The sequence below is a fragment of the Kogia breviceps genome, chromosome 13 (genome assembly GCF_026419965.1).
Source record: "Kogia breviceps isolate mKogBre1 chromosome 13, mKogBre1 haplotype 1, whole genome shotgun sequence".
Classification (NCBI taxonomy): domain Eukaryota; kingdom Metazoa; phylum Chordata; class Mammalia; order Artiodactyla; family Physeteridae; genus Kogia; species Kogia breviceps.
The window spans coordinates 72,179,090-72,199,184 of NC_081322.1; the positions used below are offsets into that span (position 1 = coordinate 72,179,090).

Here is a 20,095-nt window from a genome sequence, read left to right on the forward strand (position 1 = left end):
TAGTTTAGCTGGGTTGGGCAGTGAATGTCTCTCTGCTGACATTGGAGCAGAGACCTGTGTGAAGAGTGGGGGGTGGCATGCCCTATCTGGGAGAAGAACCTTCCCGGCAGAGCTAGCTCAGGCCCTAAGGTGGGAGGGTGTTTGGCATGTTCCAGGGACATCAAAGAGGCCAGTATGGATATAGTGCAGTGGACAAGGGCCAGAGTAATAGAGATGAGGTCAAAGGGTGCAGAAGGGGCTAAATCATGGAGGGTCTTAGAGGCCATGGTAAGAATTTTGGGTTTTATTCTGGGTGAGATGAAAAGTCATTGAAGTGTTTTGATTGGAGAAGTGATGATTTTCAAAGGATCACTCTGGCTGTGTGAGAAGAGTATGGCAGAGAATGGGTGGAAACAGAGACCTGATAGAAGGCAGGAATCCAGAGGAAAGGTGATGGTGACTAGACACATGGTAGTTCTTGAAGAGGTGAGAAGCGGTGGGATCCTGGATAGCTGCTGAAGAAGGAGCCAATGGAATTTGCTGATGGGCTGCATCCTGGAGTGGGAGAGAAGGAGATGGGTCAGTAAACGCTTGTACTCGGAAATGCCGCAAACTTGAATTTTGTCCCATCAGCCGGCTTTCTTGGTTGCAAGTGAGAGAAACCCAATTCAAACTAGCTTAAGTTAAAAAAAAAAAATCATGAAACCAAACTAAAAAGAGCAGGGGAAATGCTGGTCTCAGGACACTCTTTTCTCAGTCTCTCGCGTTGATTTCTCTCTGTCGTCCTCTTCTTTCTCTCAGAATAATTTCCCCACGCTTGTGGGCATTTATGAGGTAAGATTCTTAACCACGTGTACCTAGAAAGGTAGGAAATTTCTTCATCCTGCCTAGGTCAAGAGCATCCTTGAAGGAAAGTTACCACAGAGGTATCACCTAAACATCCAGGCCATTTTCTGCTTACCATCCTCAATCAAGGGCTACCAGAAATGCCCCAGTTTAAATCACCTCTCTCCCTAGTCCCATTCATCCTCCCAAGTAAGAATCTAGAGCAGTTCAGAAGCTACAGACCTTCTGCCGGACACTGTGTGGATTTGGAGGAATTTCCGCTTGTTGTATAGGCCAAGAATCAAAAGGATGAGTAGGAGTAGGCACCACCATTAGGGAGAATATGACGAGCAGCAAGTTAGATCTGACAACTTACGACAACCCCCGTGAGCTGGTAAGGCCCTTTTCTGTTTCAAAATCCTTTCACAGTTTATTTGATCTCCACAGTAGTCCCTGAAATTGAGTAAGACAGGAAACAAGCTGCCACTCATTCTTCACCCTTCTCCTTTCCCCTTCCCTCCCCCCAATCATTTAGAGTGAAGGAAAAGGAGATCGGAGAGGTTCGGGCATCAATCCGTGCTGAAAAGCTATTAGGTGGCAGCTTCAGGTATGGATTCCGCAATCTTCTCAGTGCTACTCCTAATTGTATAGAAAACCACATTCGATCGCTCATATGTTCCCTAAAGTAGATTGCCGATGCTTCTGTGGCTTTTCTGAAGAGGCTTACCAGATTGTGCAGTTTCTTTCTTTGATAGTAAAACAAAAGAAACGCAAACACCAAGCACAGGAAAAAGAAATCAGACACCCCTCAGGCCAAGAAATGCAAATCGCTACACAGAAGCATCATGGGAGACTGTTATAAAATATTTTGGACAAAAACATTAGTACCATATCTGATGAGAAGGCAGCCTACCCAAAGAGCTAAAGGCTCTGTAAAACAAACAGCCCCAAAACAAAAACCTGAAATGAACAGGAATGTTTGGGAAGGGTGGCTGGTTATTCTCTCATCTGGGTAGCACCCGTTCCACAACCCCCTCACCCCATACAGAGCTTGGTGCCCGTAGCATCTCCTTCAGAAGTCAAGGACAACGATCTGACATGGTGAGACAAGTTAGTCATGCAAACCAAATCTTTCATGATGAGAGTCTGTGAAAATTCTCATTCAACTTTGCTCTCAGCACTTTCTGAACTGACAGCAATGATAAACACAGCTTTCTAAGTTTGTTTTTCTAAAGTCTAGACACAATATATGTAGTTTTTAATATACCATGAACAATCTCCCTGCTATAAAAGGCTGTACAGGCCACAGATTCTTATAATGAAGTTCTGATATTTGTTAATGTGAATAATTTTTCTTGTACTTCATATCAATTCAACATTTATTTCTCTATTTACTCACACATTCACTCTCTCCCTCTTACCTTCCTTAATTTCACTAAATATTTCAGGAGTGCCTACTATGTACAGGGCTCCAAGGTAGATAGGACAGGTTCTTTATTTTTTTTTTTTTCGGTACGCGGGGCTCTCACTGTTGTGGCCTCTCCCGTTGCGGAGCACAGGCTCCGGACGCGCAGGCTCAGCGGACATGGCTCACGGGCCCAGCCGCTCCGCGGCATGTGGGATCTTCCTGGACCGGGGCACGAACCCGTGTCCCCTACATCGGCAGGCGGACTCTCAAACACTGCGCCACCAGGGAAGCCCTAGGACAGGGTCTTGTGAATGGGGTGTGAATATTGTGGATGGGGTGAATTCTGTGGTCAGGGCTATTGATGTGGTATATCATCAAAATCAAACCTTTGTCATGAGCTCCAGTTTTAAACAAAATATAGACTATTTTGTTAAGTAAGTCAGCCAGTCAGCCGAACCCTGGAGTCTTACCTTCTTTTTTTAGTAGTTCTCATTTCCTCTCCAATTATGAGAACAATTAGCTTGGGGTAGAGATTTATCCACTGCAAGCAATTCTAAAGAGACTTTGGTCTGTATATTCTTTCATTGGATGCTGACACAGTCTTCCATCAGGTGTGGATGGCTTCTAATGAAGGTTTTACTGGTTTTACTGTTTCATATTTATTTCTTTGAATGAGGTGGTAATTGCTCCCAAGGATTCATTTTAGATAAATGAATAATGACTTCACTTATATCTTGCTTCTTTTGCTTTCCCAAGGCTTTCAGACTAATTTCCTAATCTCATTTCTTGTCCTTATAAGTGGTAAACAGTATCTACTGAAGCTTTCCCAAGGCTTTCAGACTAATTTCCTAATCTCATTTCTTGTCCTTATAAGTGGTAAACAGTATCTACTGAAGCCCTTAAAAAGGGGGTAGGCAGTGGGGAACATAGAGATTGTTTTGATCTTAAATGTTGTGGCTGAACTAGAGAAGAAAACTTAAATGATGTAATCTATGGTTCTCTCCTAATTAGTGTCCATGACCTTACTTACTGAGTCTTCTCTTTTATTTTAAAAGAGCAATATTCTACTATTTTGACATATATGTTGACTTCGTAGAAGCCACATAACTTTTCGACTTATTTGAATTAGCTCTGGGCCCCCAAAAAACAACATTGTGTTTTATTCTTCCCACAGTGTAACTGGTAAATAAGTAGAAGTTTAGATGGCATCTTTTATCATTATCCTACCTACCTCCCCGTCAGTACAACAAGCACTTAGATCTTACCTAGATAATTTGGGGAGGTAAAAAAAAAATTCACAAACTTCCTATTTAAGATAAAGGATTCTTTCCTTTGTCCTAGAAAAGAAGTAAATTGCCTTGAGATGCTCTCAGTATTTTAACCCAGAGAGGATACACATTGCTGACCCCTCATCAAAATGGATCATTAGGTTTGTTGCTCATTTCACATTCGGAACATGAACAGGGATTCTGAAGTAACACAGCATTCTTGATGTTATGTATTGTTGTGATAGTTTTTTTTTTTTTTTTTTTTTTTTTTTTTTTTTTTTTTTTTGTGGTATGCGGGCCTCTCAGTGCTGTGGCCTCTCCCGTTGCGGAGCACAGGCTCCGGACGCGCAGGCCCAGCGGCCATGGCTCACGGGCTTAGTTGCTCCGCGGCATGTGGGATCTTCCCGGACCAGGGCACGAACCCGTGACCCCTGCATCGGCAGGCGGATTCTCAACCACTGCGCCACCAGGGAAGCCCGTTGTGATAGTTTAATGTTACAACTCTGTGGCCCCATTTGCCCATGTTGCAATCATACCATAGGACAGGACAGAATTTGTCTTTTGGATGGGTTGGCTGACGACATATTTAAGCACCTATCAATCTTAGCCTCATTAGATACGTGTAGAGCTTTTCCTGTACACTCAGTTCCCCTTAAAACTTCTTCTGCCCTTGTTCCTCTCCTTCCTCACTTAACAGTTTATCTTGACCACCTGTATAATGCTGTGGTGTACCTCTGCTCCAACTGTTAACTCTAAGGAATAGTGGTGTCCACTGAAAAGCCCTGGAATTTTTTTAAAAAGTGAAAGAACTAGAATATAGGAAGAGACAGTCTCCAAGTCAGTTAAGTAAATTGTCTTCTGCACAGAAGGACTGAATTCACATTAAGAACCTAGACAGGGCTTCCCTGGTGGCGCAGTGGTTGGGAATCTGCCTGCCAATGCAGGGGACACGGGTTCGAGCCCTGGTTTGGGAAGATCCCACATGCCACAGAGCCACTAGGCCCATGAGCCACAACTGCTGAGCCTGCGCGTCTGGAGCCTGTGCCCCACAACGGGAGAGGCCGTGACAGTGAGAGGCCCGCACACCGCGATGAAGAGTGGCCCCCACTCGCCGCAACTGGAGAAAGCCCTCTCACAGAAACTAAGACCCAACACAGCCAAAAATAAATAAAAATAAAATTTAAAAAAAAAGAACCTACACAGAGGAACCTAATTTTTTACATCAGATGTAGGTTTGGGAACCAGAGACCTGTACTGTTTTATCTTTAACAACTTGAGTGAGGTCTGAGCTACCTGGGCAGTGGCCCCCTACTTTAACAAGATGATTGGCATCCAAGAGGCTGCTGACCACACTTCTCTTTGCAGGTAGACGCATTTACATTTAGGGATTGCCGTGAAGGACACTGGGAAAAATACTCCTCTATTTCTCAGAGATGTAGACTCTCAAATACAATTCAAAATTCATATTGAAGCCACAGTAGCTAAGTGCCATGTGGAATATCTGTCAGCAGTTGGCAACAACATAAAATTATGATGCCAGACATAGTTGTATTCCCCTTGGTGATTCTCTACTGTCATCTGTGAATGTGTCAATCTTGCGAGGTTATATGCTACCGTATTTCTGAGAAGCGACGAGGGACATGTGTTGGAGATCCCTTTGGATCTGGTTTATCTTCTATTTGTGTCATAATGTGACAAATTCCTTAAGAGATTTTAAAACAGAGGTTTAACTAGAGGGAATGTTTATTTGAGGGATATGGTTATAACGTGTGCTGTAGGTATACTCATGTGTAATATGTATAATGTGTTCCTGGAGGAAATATTTAACACAATTTTTCTTGTGTGTAGGAAATCAAATGAAGAGTTTAAGGATGCAGTGAGGCCTGAGATAAAACTTGGTAAAAAGAGAAGGAAATATAATCTTATGTGACTATGTAAATAAATTTGGTAATGACACATTTAACTTCTCAGTAAAAAAAACGGGGTTTTATCTTTTTCATTCTTTCCCCAAGTATTGGAGGAAAAAAACTTTCCATATCTATTTTTAAAAGATTTTCCTCTGACAGTCTATTTTGAAAACTGTCAAACCTACAGAAAATTTGCAAGAATAGTACAATCAACACCCATATATCATTTCTCAGATTCACCAATTGTTAACATTTTGCCACATTTGCTTTTTCCTTTTCAATCTCTCTCTGATTATTTGATGTTCCATTTAAATCTCAGTTGCAGATAATCATGAACCTTCAGTCCTCTAAGAACAAGGACTTTCTCCTATAAAACTACAATTATCAACTTAGTAAATTTAACATTGATTTTATGGTATTATCTAATTTATAGCACAGATTAACATTCCCACATTAATCACAATAATATCCTTTATGTTTTATCTTTAATCCAAGATCCACTTGGGGCTCATACATTGGTCTTAGTTGTCATATTTACTATATCATTTAAGGCATTAGAAGAAAACCATACTCTTTGGAAATAATTCTATCTAATAGTACTTTTTTTAATCTACAAAGGAATCAGCATCCTTCCAAATCCAGAATGCCTGCTGGGTTTGCTTACTCTCCACATGAGCAGTGCCCCTTGCTGTGCTGTTTGCTCTGTCTAGATCTTTCTAATAGCTCTCTATCTCAACATAATTGACTCTGGCATTTAAAAAAGTACATATTTTGAGTTTTATTCTCATAGGACCGTGCTTTCTCCTGAGATAAGGAAGGTAACACAAAAATCTAGGCCAGTGGCTGACAAATCTGTTCTGCATAGGACCAGATGGTAAATATATTCGGCTTTGTGGGCCTAAAGTGGTCTCTGCTGCAATGACTCAACTCTGTCACTGTGGCTTGAAAGTAGCCACAGATGATATGTAAGTGAATGGGCGTGGTTGGTTTCCAATGAAACTATTTGCAACCACAAGCATTGGCCAGGATTTGGTCTATGTATGATAGTTTGCTGACCCTTTATCTAGCCTAATGTGATAATAGGTAGTAATAGTTAAAAAATTAGCCTTCTTGGGTAGCTTAATTTTTCATTAGCTGCAGCATTCTGGAAACAGTCCTTTCCTGGGTAAAAAGATTTCTTCTGGACATTGGAGAGTAAGTAGCATGACTTCAAGAGATCCGCATACACCACTTTAAGAAATTATTAAACGTTAGTCTCTGAAAATATTTTTCAATTGTGGATTCTCACTGCAAAAGAAAAATCAATCTTTACAATGACAGAGTTTTCAAAGATTTTCATGCAAATAAAAGAACAAACAAAATTAGAAAATTCTATTGGGAACCTCAAACCCACTTTTTTATTTATTTATTTATTTATTTTATTTTTTAATTTTTTGCGGTATGCGGGCCTCTCACTGTTGTGGCCTCTCCCGTTACGGAGCACAGGCTCCGGACGCGCAGGCCTAGCGGCCATGGCTCACGGGCTTAGTTGCTCCGCGGCATGTGGGATCTTCCCGGACCGGGGCACGAACCCGTGTCTCCTGCATCGGCAGGCGGATTCTCAACCACTGCGCCACCAGGGAAGCCCAAACCCACTTTTTATAAGTGCTGTCTCGGCCTGCTTGGTATGAACATTAGGGACTGTAGCTGCTTATTGGGAAGTAAGCTTTGTCAGGGTGGAACCTGGGGGTTAGTGAAACTCTAATAACCCCCCAATATGACCTCATACTCTGTCTACACTGGAGACTGGTCTGGCTGGCCTGCTGGGCTGCTGTCTTTCCACTTGCTTAAATACACATTGGTGTAAACCGTGCAGAGTGTATTGCCAGGTAATGAGGTCTAGAGCCTTCTGGTACTTTCAGAGGTTGAGTGTCAATTTACTTCCCTTGTCCTTCTGTCCCGGACTTCTGAGTTTGATTGCGTGTACTAAATAGAAAAACAGTATGAAATCATTTTTTAAATATAATTTTTAATTGAAATTTAACAGTTATATAAAAATGCAAAAATCATAAATTTACTACCTTGGTGAATTTTTTGAAGTAAATACACCCATGTAACCACTACTCAGATCAATAAACAAAGCATCACAGATACCCAGACGCCTCCCTCATCATCCCTGGATCCCTAGTAATCCTGTCCCCACCAAAGAAATCACAACTCTGACTTTCATTCCATAAATTATATAATTGGAATTATATAGTATGTACTTTTTGGTGTCCGACTTCATTTACTTAATGCTGTATTGGTGATTCATTGTTAGTATGGCAGTAATTTATTCATTATCATTGCCACAGAACGTTCCATTATATGAATATTTCACATTTTATTTATTTATTCTGATGTTGAAGGAAATGGAGTAGTTTCTAGATGTTGGCTGATACAACTAATGCTGCTATGAACCTGCTTGTTCTTGTCTCTTTGGTCTTTTGGAGCAGAGTATGAGAAAGATGATTGCCAAGTCATAGCAAGTCATATCTATATACATATATATATATATATATATATATATATATATATATATATATGCACACAAACATACACACATATATGTATATTTATTTATTCAGCTTTAATAGATATTGCCAGTTTTCCAAGGTAATTACCCCAGTTTCTACCTCCATTAACTGTATGAGAGTTCCAGTAGCCCTTTTGAAATTAGGTTGTCTACCTATAGGAGTTCTTACATATTTTCACACACAAGGCCTTTTTAGGGTGTACATGTTGCAAATACCTACTCCCTTTCTATGACTTGCCATTTCACCCTATTGATTATATCTTCTGATGAACAGAAGACCTTGATTTCAATAACAGTCAACTTTCAATCTTTTCCATCATAGTTAGTACTTTTTTGTGCCCTGTTTAAGAAAAATTTGCTTATCTCAAAATAAAAAGATATTCTTCTATGTCTATTTTCTAGAAATTTTATTGCTTTACCTTTCACATTTCATTCTTCAAGCCACTTGGAAATGACATTTTGTGTGATATGAGGTGGAGTTCAAAATTCCAGCTTTACACTATGGACATCCAATTAACCTATACTATTTATTGTAAAGGCCATTCAACCCCCATTGCACTTTACTGTCAACTTTGTCACAAATGAATTTCCATATACGGTACTCAGTTCTACTAAATTGGTTTATTTGTCTATGTGATAAATAAATTACTACTTATACCATCTGAACCTGGAATTTTCTTTGTTGGAATGTTTTAAATTAAGGGCTTTATGTGTATATGTTATAAGTATATATACTTCTTGTGTCAGTTTTGGTGTTTATGTTTTTCAAGGAATTTTATCTACATTTTCAAATGTGTTGTCATAATAGTAATAGTATGTTCTCATATTTTTAATGTATATAAGATTTGTAATTATATTATTTATATATTATGTAATTATTATGTCATATAATTATGTTACATACTTATATAATATAAATAATAATTATGTAATTATTACTAGTATTTATGATTTGTTGCTACTTTCTCATTTGTTTCTTAATCTTTCTTACTAGGGTTTACTCATTTTATTATTCTTTTAAAGGACCAACTCTAGGTTTGGTTAATTTTTTTTTTTTTATTATATTGTACAGTTGTTTCTATTTCGGTTAACTCTGTTCTTATCATTACTATTTTCTCCTACTTTCTTCAGAGTTAATTTGCCATTCCCTTCCTAACTGCTTGAGATGGATATTTATATAATTTTCAGATTTTCTTCTTTTCTAATATATGCATTTAAGGATATACATTTTCCTCTAAGTATAGCTTTAGGTGCATCACATGAACTATGTTACGTCATATTTTTCATTATCATCCAGTTAACATATTGTCTAATATCCACTCTTGCCCCCTGTAGCTCAAAAATAAGTAAATACCTTAAGGAAAAATGTGGTGCAGAATGTTAAGCTCACTTCTATGAGGTTATCTTTTCTTGAGGATCTTGATCTCTCAAGTCCTGAATGTTTACCTCTGAACTCTGGCTGCCAAAATCTTCAACAACCAGTTTCTGCTCAGCCTGAGTGTTGTACTACTTATGGATCAGCAAATACTTAGGAAGGAAAATGGTGGATATTCATAATACAATGTGCCTTGCTTCTTTCCAGGATCTTTTGCCCTCAGGTCCTGGCTGCCTTAGTTGTTCTCCCATTTTTTTCAAACAGCTATTTTTACAAATGTGTTATTCAGTTTTTATAGATCTTCTCAGTGGGAAAGCTGATCTGAATCAGATATTTTGTCGTAGCAGAGGCACAAGTCTCCTCAACAAATAACTTTGGAGCTGGGAAAAACTTAAGAGATTAAGGTTTTGTAACTGGTCAAATGCTACAGATGACAAAGTGGCAGAGCCAGCACTAGGATCTGTAATTCTTGATTCCTTTAAAAGTACAAACGGCATGAGAATATGGCTCTGGGGCACAGATATACACACAAGGCAGCTGGGACTACTCATTCCTTTCCACAGTTTCAGATTTAGGGACAACCATTTTCTAATCCCATAAGATCTCCCAAATGCCCCAACTATGTGAATCATAATTTTGAATACAAGGAAAAAATAGAGCCTCCAACTGTACCCAAACTGCCAAACTTCTGTTGACAGTTGATATTTTATAAAGCATTGTTCCTGCATGTACCGCACCCTAGGAACTTTTCTAGAGCTAGAAATACAAAGATGAAAAACACAAGTTTTTCCTCAAGCAGCTCACAGCCAAATATGGGAAAAGGGGAGACAAACAGTAAGAAAATTACGTTCATGGGGAGTACACAAGTACAATGGGAGCCCTGCTGAAGAAGCAAAGACATGCTTGGGGAGTCATGAAAGGCTTCACTAAAGACTGTTGAAAGAACTGTCTAGGCTCGAGAGCGGGGGTGGGGGTGGGCACATCAGCAAACAGAAATTTAGATAACTTTCGTGTACCGGTAGATGCTCCACTTGACTAGAAATGCAGTATATCCAGTAGCAATTGTGAAACGCCATTGGGCTCTATATTTACTTCCTTGTTCCTTATTCATTTTCTATCTTTCTTTTCTTTGTTCCTTGTTCTGCATCCTATAAAACCTTCCTGCCTTTGGCACCATTTTGCAGTTCGCTAAATCCTTGGGAATGAAGACTCCCCACTTCATGAAGTGTTAAGTTTGTATCACCTAAATTGTCTTCTTTGATCATTTTCAACATGTCCTAACACATACACCCATTATGCATATATATGTATATACTCACATATACATAGATACTTTTGTATATGTTAAGTCTGCTGACTTGCACCCCCACCTGCACACACACAGATACATAGACCACACATTTTTAATAAGCTATGCATCCAGCTTTAGGTACCTTCGTGTTCTTTGTTCCAAATTATTCTCTTCTGTACAACCCAGGCTGGCAACATTTTGACTTCTTGATTTGTCCCCTGCCTCAATTCTGCATTCACCCGTCAGATTCTGCTAGATATAAACTATCCATTCCAGCTCCCTCACCAGACATGAGTTGCAATTTATCTTCTTATAACAGCCCTCTCAGATCTGCAGAAGTAGAAGGTACCACACACCCAGTGAGTGGTGTCCAAATGGCTGTGGATTTGCCCTGCAAGGTTCAGAAATTTAAATCTAAGAAAGTTAAAACACATTCTGCCCCTACTGGAGAGTCTCAGTCCTGAAATTTTGGTAACCACCTGAAGCCCTTTGCACTCTCTCCATTTTCATCTTTTCCTTTGAACCCTACAATATTTTTTGCATTCCCAGGGAAAACAGTGGGTAGCAAATGAATAAATGATTCTACCCCATCTGTTGTAAAGAAATAGTCAAGGCATAGAGGTTTCTTCTTTCCTCTACTCTGCCCCTGTATCCACCACTTTCCCCTACCACTGGCAGAGCCAAGAGATTTTTCCTTCCCTGCTGCACAATTACAAGAGCAAAATGCCATGTAAAGTGAACACTGGGAAAACCCTAAGTGTGATACTTTTCATGGATTGCATAATTAGGTTTCCATTCTCTCTTGTATGTAGTTCTTGGAAATATAATGGAAGCCAGAACAAAAATATCATTAAAAAGTACATAAATATTTTTTCTCTTTTAGCATTTATTAAATCACACTTATACCAGGAAACTACTAAAAACTAGAGATTCAAATATAAATAAGAAAAATCACCTGCATTTAAAGAAGCCAGATAAATACACAGATCATTCAAATAAATATGATAAGAATTATGGGATTATGGAGGGCAGAGTAATTAATTTGGATATTTTGGAGAAAGAATATCAAGAACTGTTCAGTATTTGAACTGTGCCTTAGAGTTATGATAGAAATTGCATGAAATTTCATACATGTAACTAATTTGTAAAATGAGGGCTACCTGTCATTTCCTTAAACTCAATAAATTTATATAGTTTTTAAAAAACAGCAAAAACAGACTGAAGTACTCGTGAGAATGGATTGTAAAGGAGATTTTAAGGATGGAAGTAAATTCAAGTAAGCAGCCAAGGTGCCAGGACTCACATTTGTTATATTAAAGAGATTTGTTTACTGCCCTTCATGGCAAGGTAAGAAATATTGACTAGAGGAAGTTATCGTATAAGATGCTGGCCAAAGAGTTAGGTGGCATTCTATTCTCAGAGCTACAACAAATGTGCTTCCTGACCTTGGGTAAATATCTTAACTTCCTTTTGTTTTCAGAATCTCTCTCTTCCATCAACATTTGGATTATTTTCTTTATGGTAGCCATTGCCATGGGCCTTTCTTCAAGCGCTCTCATTTCCTAACAAAAATGAAAAATACACGAATGCTTTTGCCCAGATGTATATACCAAGTTCAAGAGGTTCTAAGTCCAAATCTGTAAAATGAAGATAGTTCCACTAATTAGGATGACTAGTGCAATCAGTGTCGATTCCAAAACTCCATGATGAAACTTGTGGAAATATCCACTTTTTAAAATGATGAATTTAGATGTTCCTTGTTTTAACAGAGACAGTCTTCAAAGTGAACAAAACTTTAAAGAAAAGAGGAAAAGAATGGATAGTTATTGAATAGAGCATTGCAGATGGGTATACACGAAAACCAAATGGAATATATAGGGGTTAGTTCTAGTTTACATAAAAGTCAGATGGAGTAGAGGAAAATATGGAGCTGTGATGAAGCCTCAGTCACAGCCTTATCTCATCACACAGGGTGTCCGGAGCTGAAGTGACCCATTAGAGTTGCCCTATATTGGGCCAAAATGTTCTTGAGGTATAAATGTCTTTAGAGCACAGAGCTAAATTACCAGGTTATCTTGGCTTGGTGCAAAAATTTTTGTGGCAAGTATTCTTTGGGTGGTTTCCTCATGATGCACCTTTTATATGATCACTCGTTTGCCCTCTGCATATGGCCAATCTATCCTCATTCCTAAGTTTCTCTACAATTAGAGCAATATGTTAACATTCTGAGCAGTAAAACCAGTTTCTTGTGAGTCTAGAGAAGTACTTGGGCTGCAAAAATTAAGTTTCTGTGGCTACATGTGGAGGACTACCCCAGCACCATGTTGAAGAGGCCCTTATGGCCCTTGCTTGATCTGCACAGAAGCCTTCTTCACCCTGATCTAGCCCATGACTCGTGAGGCAGCATGTAGTCTAGAACTTTCTTTAGCCATAACTATATTTAGGATCTATATGTACATCTGTACAGCTAATAGACCTAGGTCTATAGCTATTAGTCTATCTATCTATCTATCTATCTATCTATCTATCTATCTATCTATCTACCTATTTTCTTTTCTGAAACACTTGCATTAAAATTGAGGGCAAAACTTAGCTGCCGATCAAGATGGCAAGGTATCTTGGACCATGCCTTCTTTGTTTAGAAGGGGCCCAATCACCCTAGTCATATAATTACCAAGAGAATAGTCACTTACTAGTGTTGGAGAAGCTGGGATATGGGTGAAGTTATTCAACTGTAAATGCCTCAGACTGTATCATTAAGTGTTCCTTATGTCTCACGAACTTCTCTCAGAGAGCAGGGGCAGTGAAGGACAGAGTGTAGAGTGGGGTGGCCCTCCCTCTCCCACTGGAAACCTTCAGAAGTCAGGCAAGGACCAAGAGCACATCAAGCGTATTCAGAGAGTAACCAAAGTTGGGGGAGGTGTGGTTTCTAAGCTGATGTAAGTCTGCACGAGGTAAGAGCACAGCCTGGGTGATGACTGTTGGAGAGGTCAAGAGCCTGAGCACTGGGAATGGAACAGACAGCTGGCAGAGGGGAGGCATGGCGCAGTGACAGACTTAGGGAATCCCCAGAACACTGAGGCCTTCTGTCTTGTAGGTGAACACATTCAAAGGACCGGACATGTGGATTTGTCCATTTTACTTCACACTCCTTTTACTATGCTGTGATTTGCTCTGATAGGTTGGACAGATGGACATGAAAACAAAACAAGAATATTTTTCTTGCATATTGGTTATATATTGCTTGATTTGCTATATTTTAAGGAATGGCAAATGTGTTGAACAGAGTTATTGCCTCTATTTTTAAAAACAATGTAATCATTATTGTGTGGATAAGGGATTCTGTGTGCTGTCAAGGTGCTAAGGGCTTTGTAGAGCACAGCTTAAATGCTGAAGAGTAAGCATTAGTGTAAGAAAGCACAGCACCCTACAGAGAATAAATGACAACTACTGATCCTCACATTTTATAGGTGAGGAGATAAGCTTATAGGGGTTAAATAGCTTGCCCTAGGTCTCACGTCTGATAAGAGACAAATTCTGTTCTGCTTGATGCCAAACCTCAGGCTTTGAACCACTGTGCTCAAAAATTGTTCAATAAATGTAGCACAGAGGAAACACGTTCCCCAAAGTTGCTGTTAAAGACATTCAGGGGTTCTCTAAGGCAGGAATAGCCTCACAATCTCACAAGCTTGTCTTCAGCCTTCTTCCTCATCCATATTTTCATGGGGCGAGCAGGTAAGGACAGCACAAAGGAACAGAATCTATTTGAAAGCTCTCAATAAATCTGCCATCTATTTTCTATTATTATTGATAGTTAATGCTGTTAAGGTGATCACTAATTAAAAATAATACCTTATATTTATGTGGTTGTTCGCAATTTACAAAATGTTTTCAGGGACGTTCTCTCTTCTTTCATTTGATTATGTTTCAATCCTATGGGATTTATTACTTCAGCTTTATCTGCATAAGTCCAAAGTTGAGTGAAGTGTTTGCAGAGGGAGAAAATGTGAAAATTGGTCATTCAGCCATGGCTGGATGCTTTGCATCTTGAGATACAACATTCATATGATTGATTGAATTTTTTCCCATTCTATCGGGATGTTTTGTTATAAGCCTCAATCTAAACTTTAAAAAAAAGAAAAAAAACCTTAAAAATATATTCAATATTTTTCCCCTATCAGGCTTCCCAGATATTTCAATTATATTTTATTTACTAGCATCAGGAGTTAAACCAGGCTGTTGTGCAGTGCTATTTCATTCAGTCACTTCCCTTTCTTTATCTATTCCTACCTGCCTTTTGAAAAATTTATTTATCCATCTTTCAAGATTCATACCAATATAAATAAACACACACACACACACACACACACCTAGCATCACAATATATAAAGTTTGGGTTAATGACATTCCATATGATTTATTGACAAATATTCACATAGAAATTATGAGCTCTGAATTATTAAAATTCTCTGACATACTAGTTGATTAATCAGAATACTATTCATTTTATCATTGTGCCATTAAGCATATATTGATTATATTTGTTTATCAGAATTGCAAAGCTAAGTGGCTGGAAATTAGATAAAGAGTATATAGTCTGTCCCCCAATTTTCAACAAAATGTCTCTTAATCTGTCTGTTCCCATCAACTGAAGTTTCTCAAAAATTAGTTATTTCTCTAATATCTTAGAAAGCCATTCATGAAAATCAAAGAATTTTATTTGAGTTGCCACACAGTAATAGAGTATACCTGCATAGACGTGTTAGAGAAACATGCATGTTTGATAAACTGTTAGCTTCCTTTATTATTGTCCTTACTTTGTGGTTAACATAAAGGTTATGGCACCCTGTATGGATCTTTTTTCTCCTAATTCCCAGGAGAATTAGAGCTAAGTGTTGCCTTTATTCCCAACAAATGCTATCCTTGATACTGACCTTGGACTAGGTTCTTTGATTAAGTATCCCTTCTTTGCTTAGTGTGTATTCTTCATGTTATAATAGCATGTTATAATAGCATGTTATAATAGCATTAGAAATTTTTTACAAAGTTCTAGTATCTCAAGAGATACTGTGCCAATTAATTCCTGATACACATACAGGCCCTAAATTTCCACCATGATTGCAAAGTCCTTGATGAATCCTCTTTCCCATTTTGAATGGAAGATCTGTTCATCCCGCGTGTTTCCCCAACAGGTGTGGTCATGGCTGCCATGATGGTCTCCACTAGAGTCACTGGGGGTTGATCACACTATGCAGTCCTCTGTAGCTATTCTCACAGTCTCTTCTTAGAGAACAAAGCACCTGCCTGAACACAAGAGTGGCACCTGATATTCCTGAAATAAGATACTGATTCAAGAAATGCTCACTCAAAAAGATGGTCCAAATCACTATTCAACCATTTTTGTGTACCCTGAAGTTTATCTCATGGTGTGCCAACTGTTTGTCCATATTGTATCACATCACATCACATCTTCACATCACATCATCACATCACCTTTGGAGCTGCAGTGCTCTGCTGTGTTGTAGGTGCGTTCAGCCATTCACTGTATCTGAATTGCAACTGTAGAGCTAGTGTTCTTTCCGCCAGGTGCGATGAAGTTGGGTATTTCTTCTTCAAAGATCTCTGCCCTCATTACTTGGAGATTGATGTGAGGTCTCGCTTGTGTCCCATTCTCCCAATATCAGGCACCAAAAAGCCATTGATATTATTACCTAAGACTTTTGCGAGCAGTAACGGCACAAAGCCTATCCCAGTTTTAGCTGAATATTGGACAGTCTCGTAAGGGCGCACACCTGGCAAACAGTGTACTCAGTATTCCTAAGAGTGGACACTGGGAAGAGGAGACTTCTTGAAATCAGTCCAGCCAAGAGAGAATAGAGAGGTCAGATTTAGGCTGGAAGGACCTGTCCTAGAAGTCTTTTTGATAGTTCATATTATCTGAAGGCATGGATATTTGAAAATAATGTCTGGCCATTAATTCTAGCAAACAAGTAAAAGGGTTTTCTTGAGGTATGAAAATTCCCATTCTGGGAAACAAGAAGCCGAATTTCTATTCCTGTTTTGTTTTGTTTTCTAACACTGTATCATCACAGTTAGTCTAACTATAACTCAAGTTATTACAGTATTGAAGATCAAGACTTTTGATTGTCTATAAGGAAATTACATTTTGAATGGAAAAACGGGAAAACATACAACAGAAAGCAAAATTTGTATACCATGCTGGGATCTTAGAAATAACCCACAGAGAAAATAATTGGTCTATAGAGATGCTTTGAAGGATGTCAAATATATATATATATATATATATATATAAATTGAAAGTTAAGAACTCTCTCCTAACAGAGATTACAAAGCAACAACAATTCTAATTGGGCCAACAATTCTAAAAAATTCAGCAGTCTGAACTGACACAGTATCATTGTCAAGAGTTCCTAATTTTAAAGGATTTCATTGCAAGCCTGAGTTTGCTAATTATTTCACTAGCCAATTAAAGAAAACTAGCAATTAGGAAGATATTATGAATAAAGTCAATATAAGCACTTGTAAAATAAGAAAAGGAAGGGAAAAATTGAATGATTTTTAAATTTACATGACGACTCATAAAGGATACATTTGCTACTACCAGTAGAACGTGAAACATATTTTTCTTTTGCTGATTGCAGAAGTTCAGCCTTACAAAACCTGCCACTTTATTTTCTTTTTTATACATTTTCACTTGCTAGTATTAAATGAAACCTGTCTCTTTAATTGTTTATAGCCTTTGTTGTTTCAGTCTCATTAATTCTATGTTATAGGAGTAACAGTTTTTACAATACCAAATATAGACACAGAAATGAGCAGGCAAAAGCAAGCCAGGCAGAAATGAGCAACTTGGAATTTATTGTCTATCTCCTCTGTGATGCAGGTGAATATGTTTTTGTTCTGTTTTTTTCCAAGGGCATCCTTAAATATTTTCCTTATTTAATCTTAGCTTTTGCAAATTCTTTTGCACTCACTTTCTAATACTAAAGTGGTGCGGTGGTGGAATATAGCTAGTGGAATCCCACAGATCTGGGTTCATACTCCAGCTCTGCCACTAAGAGTCAATCTAGATAAATCCTTTAATGCTCAGAGGCCCAGCATCCTCGTCTGTTCGAGTGGATAGTAATGCCTGGTCGGTACCAGTGTTGTGGAGTTGAGTTGACGTTCTCAGCGCACTTGGCTTTAGTGCCTCGCACAGAGTTGATACCCATTAATAGTAGCCTGTGGCAGGACAAGGGGGAACAGATTATTTCCCCAGACACATTTACCTGGTTTCTTCTTTCTAACCAGTCGCTTCTTGCCCTGGTCTCTCTTTCTTTTTAAATGAACACTTTTGTATAGGGAGGTACTTGTACTTGGTTAGGAAACAAATGGATAAATGAAAATGTTCCAGCTATTACATTAGCTGGAGTTCTCAGTGAACCCCCTTCTGTCTCTAGCTTTCTGTTTCCCTCTAGCCATCTTCTGCATTTGGACAGAGATCAAACATATATTCTGGTCACTCATTCCTAAATTATTTATGCATATTTCATATGAATGCTTAAAAATGTCTTTTAAAAGACCTTAACTGTTTTAAAAATAGCTACTAATCCTCAATGATTCTTTGATTATGTCAGTGTCTTTTAGCAGTGAGATAATAAATGTAAAATGCCCAGGAGAGCATGATACAGGATAGAAATTCAAGTGAAATTGAGTTAAGGTTCTTTCTCAATATTGTCACTTTTACTTTATGTAGTAGTTATTATTCTGTAATATATTTTTGGCTTAATCTCCTCTAATAGATTGTGAGTTCTTCTAGGGCAGAGTCTTTGCATTTAAAGAAACCAACCCACAGTTCAGCTCATAATAGACTTTCAGTACAAATTTGTTGAATGAATAGAATAGTTTGCCAATGTTTTTTTAAAAAATTTATTTACTTTATTTATTTATGGCTGCATTGGGTCTTTGTCGCTGTGTGTGGGCTTTCTCTAGTTGCAGCGAGCGGGGGTTACTCTTTGTTGCGGTGCATGGGCTTCTCATTGTGGTGGCTTCTCTTGCTGCAGAGCACAGGATGTAGGCATGCGGGCTTCAGTAGTTGTGGCTCACGGGCTTCAGTAGTTGTGGCTCACGGGCTGTAGAGCTCAGGCTCAGTAGTTGTGGCACAAGGGCTTAGTTGCTCTGCAGCATGTGGGATCTTCCCAGACCAGGGCTTGAACCCCCATGTCCCCTGCATTGGCAGGTGGATTCTTAACCACTGCGCCACCAGGGAAGCCCCTGCCAAAGTTTTAATTAAAGTTTCTTTACTAATTTTACTAAGAAAATTTTTACAATAAATGAAATTTAATTTTATAATAAATAAAATCACCCTGACTCTTGTCATATTTTAACCTAAGATCTGGAACAGTTGGCTATTCAAATTAAACTGATGAATCCCACTCATATAAAAAGGTGAAATAAAACATTCATTCTAAGCCTAAAATGCTTCACATAAACAAAGTAAGAGAGTGGTCATCTCACTATGCCCAGCCTGAAAGAAATCGCATTTATTATTGCTTTAGTCCGGTGCAAAGCCCTAGGACCAAAGATTGCCAGCATTCCTTCTACAGAGGTCACTGCCTGTGAAGGAAGCATGTCCACTGAGCTACTCTGGTGATGCCAGGGAGTGAAGATGGGAAAGTCAGCAATTCCCAAGTGAACTAAGGTAGAAAATTAGGAGCTTCCCTGGTGGTGCAGTGGTTGAGTGTCCGCCTGCTGATGTAGGGGACGCAGGTTCGTGCCCCGGTCCGGGAAGATCCCACGTGCCGCGGAGCGGCTGGGCTCGTGAGCCATGGTCGCTCGGCCTGCGCGTCCGGAGCCTGTGCTCCGCAACGGGAGAGGCCACAACAGTGAGAGGCCCGCGTAGCGCAAAAAGAAAAATAAAATAAAATGTTTATGTCGGGAGGCAGTAACCTGACATTTGTGAACGTCCATGCCAAGAAAGACAGTGTATTCTTCCCACAAACATTTATTAAGCGTCTGCTGTGTTCTAAGCATTTTAGTCTCCGTGAACACATACCCTTGTGGTTATGCAGACAAATATAGACAGTGACCTACAGTGCTGGCAATAAAAGAGGTACATACAAGATGCAATGAAATCACAGAGAAATTAGCACTGAAGTTTGCCTGAAGTAATCAGAAAAGATGTCACTGGACTTTTTGACTCAGTGCTTTTTTTTTTTTTTTCACTTTTTAAAAATTTATTTTATTCAAGTCTAGTTGATTTACAATGTTGTGTTAATTTCTGCTGCACAGCAAAGTGATTCAGTTATACATATATATATATTCTTTTTCTTTTTTTAAAAAAATATCTTTATTGGAGTATAATTGCTTTACAATGATGTGTTAGTTTCTGCTTTTTTCCTATGACATCTTAACAGCTTAGATGGACCTGAACTCATATGTGTTCTGTCACCACAAAAGCCATCTCCCCACATCTACCCCACTCCACC

The 20,095-nt window shown here is 38.8% G+C and overlaps 1 pseudogene; it reads left to right on the plus strand.

The window, feature by feature from the left end:
- The first annotated feature begins 1,147 nt into the window (after positions 1-1,147).
- Positions 1,148-20,095, plus strand: part of LOC131767827 (large ribosomal subunit protein mL48 pseudogene) — a 41,829-nt pseudogene continuing 22,881 nt past the window's right edge.